Here is a 6,256-nt window from a genome sequence, read left to right as displayed (position 1 = left end):
CATGCAAGGCAAGAGCTCTATCACTGAGTCAGATCCCCGGCCCTACGTTTAGTTTCTTTAATGACAAAACTCCTAAATTCTTATATGCAAACAACAATGTGCATTGTATTTATAATTTTTTTATTAGTAGTATCTTGACTGGCTAGCAACTCAGATAGAGACGTCATCAACTTTAAACACATCTTTATTCTTACCTTAAATGCACTGTTAAACCAAGTGAACAACAGTATTTGGGCTGTATCATGAGCATCCACTCATCTATATGCCAACTGAAGTAGGACTTTTAGAGTATAACATATACCAAAACACATATTGAAATAAATCGCATATCACCTTTATGTTATTTTAAGGCCTTTATTTGCGAATCCCCTGTAAGCCTCAAGCCTATAGCTCTCGTCTTGTAATGGTTTCAGTTTGGTTAGCCCCAAAGCCTGTATGATTGATTTTTTTTTTTGCTTGAAAAGTCCTAACAGAGGCAGAAGTCTATAACGTTAAAAAAGAAAGAAAGAAAGAAAGAAAGAAAGAAAGAAAGAAAGAAAGAAAGAAAGAAAGAAAGAAATTGTTGAGCTAAACAATCTTTTTTAAAATAAACACCTATAGATTATTTTAATCCATGATTAACCAATTATTAACTAATATTATAGACAGACAATATGCATAACACATAAAGCAACTATATTAAAATGCACTTTTAGAATTATTGGCTGTGTTGAATTATAGTAACCCTTTCCATAAGTTTCTAACTATAAATAAACTAATCAATTAGAATTTTTAAGGATTATCAACAGCTCTCTTTAATATGCTAGCATTTTCTTTAATACATTAAGCTACTCTGAGTCCCCTTTTTTTGTCTGTTGAAAAAATAAGAGTCAGAAGGAGGGAAAAGAAAAGCGCTTCGAGACCCTATCTTTTTACTCTAATTTTAAATACCTTAGCAGAAAAATCAACTTTTAAAATCTTTTATCTTAAATTGGTCACAAGTGCATAAAATAAAGAACACCGAGCCATCCACAATCCCATGGGATCGACTCTCCACCCTTGGAATCTCTCTGTGTACTTCTGCAGATAGCGAAGGAAAGCAAAATGGCCCCCCATGTCCCTCCATCTGGCTTCCAGGGGGACCCCCAGCTGGCCTGGGCCTCCAGTGCAACCGGAAGTTGTAGGGTCACGCTGTGCCTGGAGCTGCTCCCTTTGTTTTAGACAGCACTGTGTAGAGGGACAGCCCCACTCTGTTTTCTGTCACTGTCCAGCGCAAGCATCTCTGCTAGGAAGCGAGTAAGGCGGTGGTACACGGGGAACCACGGGGTTGAAAAGCCCAGAAAGGTCACCTAGCAACTACACATCAGGGCTGGCCAAATAGCGCAGCGGATTAAAGCGCATTCAAGCAAGCACAGGGGCCAAAGGATCAATCCCCGCGCCTGACACACCGGCCCCACTCCTGGGGCAGACTGAGACAGCTATTGAGACTGGGCATGGTGGTGTGCACCTGTAATCCTAGCACTTGGGAGGCTGTAAACAGGCGGATCACTAGGAGCCCGATCTAGTAGTAAGACCCTGAACACCCTGTAGACCCTTCCCTAAAATACAATACAATAAATAAATAAATAAATAAATAAATAAATAAATAACAACTACAGATCAAATGTCAAAAAGACCAGGTATGGCATCACATGCCTGTAATCCCAGCACTAGGGAGGCGGAAAACAGAAGAAGCACTATGAGTCTGAGCTGCTTAGTGAGACCCTGTACAAAATACAGTTTAAATAAATAGTCAAGTAGAGCAGGCGTGTTTTTCCCCTACCTCCCATACTCTATCTAGCCCCTGTCTGACAACTAGCATCGGACAAACGTGAAAGGATTTTAGATGGCTAGAGAAGAAAACAAAAAACATTTTTGGCTCAGCCTGCCAGGGTCAAAGTCACCGCTGTCTCCTTGGTCTTCTAGGTCCCTTCGTGGTCCCTGAGATGGCCCTGGGCTGGGTGCGAGTTCCCGAAGCTGAAATAACTGAGCTCACACTTTCCATAGAGTAGGTAAGACTGCATGTTCACTGCCCTAACTTGCAGGACCTGCCAGTAACGGAGACGGGAGAAGCGTCGCCCAGAGACGCTTAGGTGGCACCCAAGAGAGGAACATGGGTGCTCAAGGTGAAGAGACACTGCACAAGCCAGCGTCGGGACGTTGGCGGGGTCTTCAAGGCAGGTGGTCCAGGTGGGCATCCTTGCGGTCTTCAGCTCACAGAGCAAGCCCTCCCCAAGGACTGGAGCTTGAGGTCTGACCCCCACCAACGCTGCAGCTTCTTTTGGATGGGGGGGACTCAGTTTACAGCTGCAAGGAACAGCTTGGAGTCCCAATTTACAGGCATATTGCAGAAGGACCTTTAGGAATTTTTGTTTCTTTTGCATGAGTTTCCTAGAAAGGAAAGGGGTTACGTCTGTGTCTTGAAGCTGAAGTTTCTCTTAAAAGTGCATCTTCAAATCTTGATAGTCTTATCTCTTTCTGCCTTCATTTCTTCCACCCTACTTCTGAAAACCCGCGCTGTATCTATACTACACTCAGCAGTAACAACTGCTCTGCTTCCTATTCCTATAGATCAGCTTTGCTATATACTCATTTATATAAATATTCCCAGGCTTCTTTAGTGCCAGGATTTCATTCCTCTTACTGAGTAGTATTTCTGAGCACGAACGTTTCACAGCTTGTTTATCCATTGCCTTTGCACTAGCACTTTCGCCTTTAAATTGCTTGGCACTTTTGTTGAAAATCAAGTGAACAGGGCTGGTGAGATAGCTCAGCGGACTAAGCGCCTGCCTAGGCAAGCGCAGGGACTGGGGCTTCCTCCCCGGTACCACATGTGCGTCGGCCCCACTCCTAGGGCCCGCTGAGCTGGTGATGGAGTCCTGGCATGGTGGTGCACACCTGTAATCCCAGCTGCTGGGGAGGCTGAAAACAGGAGGATATGTACTAGTGTGAACTGTGTAGTGAGACTCTGTACCAAAAAATAAAATAAAAACTTTCTGGACTAAAGCACCTGCTTAGGCAGAGCGCAGCAGCTGGGGTTCGATCTCCCGCATGCTGTGGCAGCCCCGCCCCTGGGGCGCACAGAGACAGCTATTGAGACTGGGCGTGGTGGTGCGCGCCTGTAATCCCAGCAGTTGGGAGGCTGAGAACAGCAGGATCACTATGACTTCGATCTATGTAGTGGAACCCTGTAGACCCTGTACTAAATAAACTTTTTTAAAAAGGAAAGAAAATCAAGGAAACATATTGCTCATTGAACTAGTCTTCCATTCTATGCTAAAAAAAAGTTTTATCTTAATAACTATAACTTTGTAAAGTTATAGCAAGTCTTCAATCTGTTGATACATATTCTCTAATTTTGTTCTTTCTCTTTCATGTTACTTTCTAGACCCTTAACATTTCTATATTAATTTAGGGAGGCACCTTGTTGATTTTATAAGAAGGACTGTGGAGCTTTTATGACAGCGTTGAGTACACAAAGCAATCTTATTGAATGAATATTTTAATAATACTGAGTCACTGAAAGCTGAATACGCCTTTCCATTTGTTTAGTTCTTTCCTGTCTTAGAATTGTCTTGTAATTCTCAGTGTTTCTACTTTGAGCTTCTAGACCCCTGCCTTTTAGCCACGTGTTGAGATTTTATGACCCCAAATGCCTTCAAGGCTCTCTATTCAAGAGGGAGATTATTTCCTCCCTGCCCAAGTGTGGTAGTGATGGTGAGAGACTTCTGAGCCCATAGACATCAGTACGGAGATTCCTCAACAAGCTAGCATTGGTGGTCCCACTCAAGCCACTGTTCCTCTCCTAGGTACTTTTCCAACAGACCTGATATCATCATACACACTGACATATGCGCGCCCATCTATATAGCAGCACAATTTGGCACAGCCACATCCTGGAAAGAACACAAACATCCACTAACGGAGGAATGGATAAAAAAGATATATGGTATTTTTACACAGTGGAGTGTTACTCAGCTATTAAAAAAAGAAGAAATTTGAAGTTTTTGTAGATAAATGGATGCAACTAGAGACTGTATTGGTAAGCGAATTAAATCAGAACCATATGTGCAAATATTGTATTGTCTCACTAGTGTGAGAACCTGAAATAAAATTTGAAAGGTGCAATTCATTCTGTGAAATAAAATTTGAAAGGTACAATTCATTCTGTGAAAGAGAAAGAATTTGTCCAATGAGAAGGAAAAACTGGAATGAGGAAAAGGAAAAAAGAAAGAAGGGAAAAAGATATGTTTATGTATATATGCAGAATAATTTGGGTTTTTATGCAGGATAGTTTGAATAATTATATTGCCAATTTCTGCTGGTCTTTTGAAATGAATAGTTAATGCTTAATTTTTTTTCTTTTTATTCTTTTCTAATTTCTTATAACTTTTTTGTTTCTTAACCGATTTTGCACATTTATATCTGCTAACCTAAAGAATCAATTTGAAGATAACATCATGCAATACAGCAACCACTGTTGAATTCATGCTACTTTGATTAGTGAAATTCTGTAGCATTTCTAATGCTGTTTTTTATTACTAATTTTGTAGTCTGTAAAAAAATCAAAAAGAAAAACAAAAAAAACAAAACCCTTCTGAGCCTATGTAAAAACACACCGCAGCCTCCTTCCGGGGTCTCTCAGTCACTCTCTTGGAGGAAGGTGCACTTTGGCTTTGTGACGATATCACGCAATGCTATGAAGGGCACACGCGGCAAGGAACAGAGCCCTGCTGGGAGTAACTTCCGGAAGAGGAGGCTCCTGGGTGGAGCCCCATAAGCAGGTAGGCCAGAGGAAGAGGAAGTTGCAGCTACGTTCACGCTCCGGATGGGCATTAACCCTGGCTTCCCCATAACTCAGGAGAGATCTTGAGCCGCAGCGACCACCAAGGGAAGATGTTCTCGAATTGCTGACCCACAGAACCTGGGAAACACTAATACTTTGTTGCTTTAAGCTGGTAACTGTTGGGAGTATTTTGTTAAACAGTAATATAAAATGAATGGATCATGTATATGGACATATAAAATTGAGTGGGAGGGTTGGAAGCTTAAATACTATTAGGCATCAGTTATGTGGCTGGTAGAAATGTGAATCATTTAAATATATCTTATATTCTATGTGTTTCAAATATAAATGTGAGAAAAATTTAAATATGACACATAGTCCTAAAGCTTCTATAACCATGAATCAAAGTGAATTCATAATAATTATAAACATAAACTACTCGCCATTCTCCATCATTCCACTTTTTTTGGTGTTGAGATGTCATAATTAGGTTAATTCAGTAGAAGAACACAAGGAAATGTGTGCTCTAAATTTCAGTGTGTTTGGTTAACACTGTGGAGTGACAACTGGTGGTCAACTCGTAACACCTGGAAATGAATCAGCGTGGTGTTGAGTGTGGGAGGCCCAGCTGAGGACTGTTGCTGGCGCCTAGGAGGTAGAACTGGGGAGAAAAAGGGTTAGGTGTCATTAGGAAGCTGTTGGTTCTCCTGGGGCTTTGGTTCTTCTGCAGGAGCTTGCCATGCTGGTTTTCCTGATACAAACTCAGCTGTTCACTTAGGACCTCGGTGTCACTGACGATGGTGGTGGTACTTTCCAGGACAGCTCTGCTTCTTACACTGAGTGTCACCTCCTGGCTCTGGTGTAGACTCCTCAACATCCTGGCACGGATCCTTCACCCAGCTAGACTTTCTGGATTCCCCCACCAACTTTGGGACATTCCTAGTACACATCCTTGAAAAAGACTTGCATGGACATTGTCATGGGCTCTTAGTCTCCAGTTGGATTTGTGGGGGCATTGCCATGGGCTCCAGGTCTTCGGCTGGACTCAAGCAGGACATTGCTGCAAGATCCAGGCTGGAATCTTTGGGTCTGTAGTGTGTGGACAGATTTCCTACACATTTTTTGTACTAAACCCTTTGGGTAATTACTATAAAATAATCCTATAAATTATGAGTTCTATAGTAAGTTGTTTTCCTTGTAAGCCCTGACTATAACTGTTAACAGCTAAACATTTTTAGCTATTATTACTGCAGATGCTATACATGAAATATATTTCTTGATTTAAACAATAAGTACTTTCACTTATTGATGCAGTTGTCCTAAAATCCATGAAGCTGCAGTAGTCAAGGTATAGCACATCAGATGTGTGAATGTGAGACAGGATGTTAAAATTACATGCAGTCATCTTCTTAGTAGCTTTATAAAATGTAATATATGTTGAGGACATGCACA

Source organism: Octodon degus, unplaced genomic scaffold (assembly GCF_000260255.1).
Source record: "Octodon degus isolate 3935 unplaced genomic scaffold, OctDeg1.0 scaffold00001, whole genome shotgun sequence".
NCBI classification, from domain to species: Eukaryota; Metazoa; Chordata; class Mammalia; order Rodentia; family Octodontidae; genus Octodon; species Octodon degus.
This window is presented reverse-complemented; position numbering follows the sequence as displayed.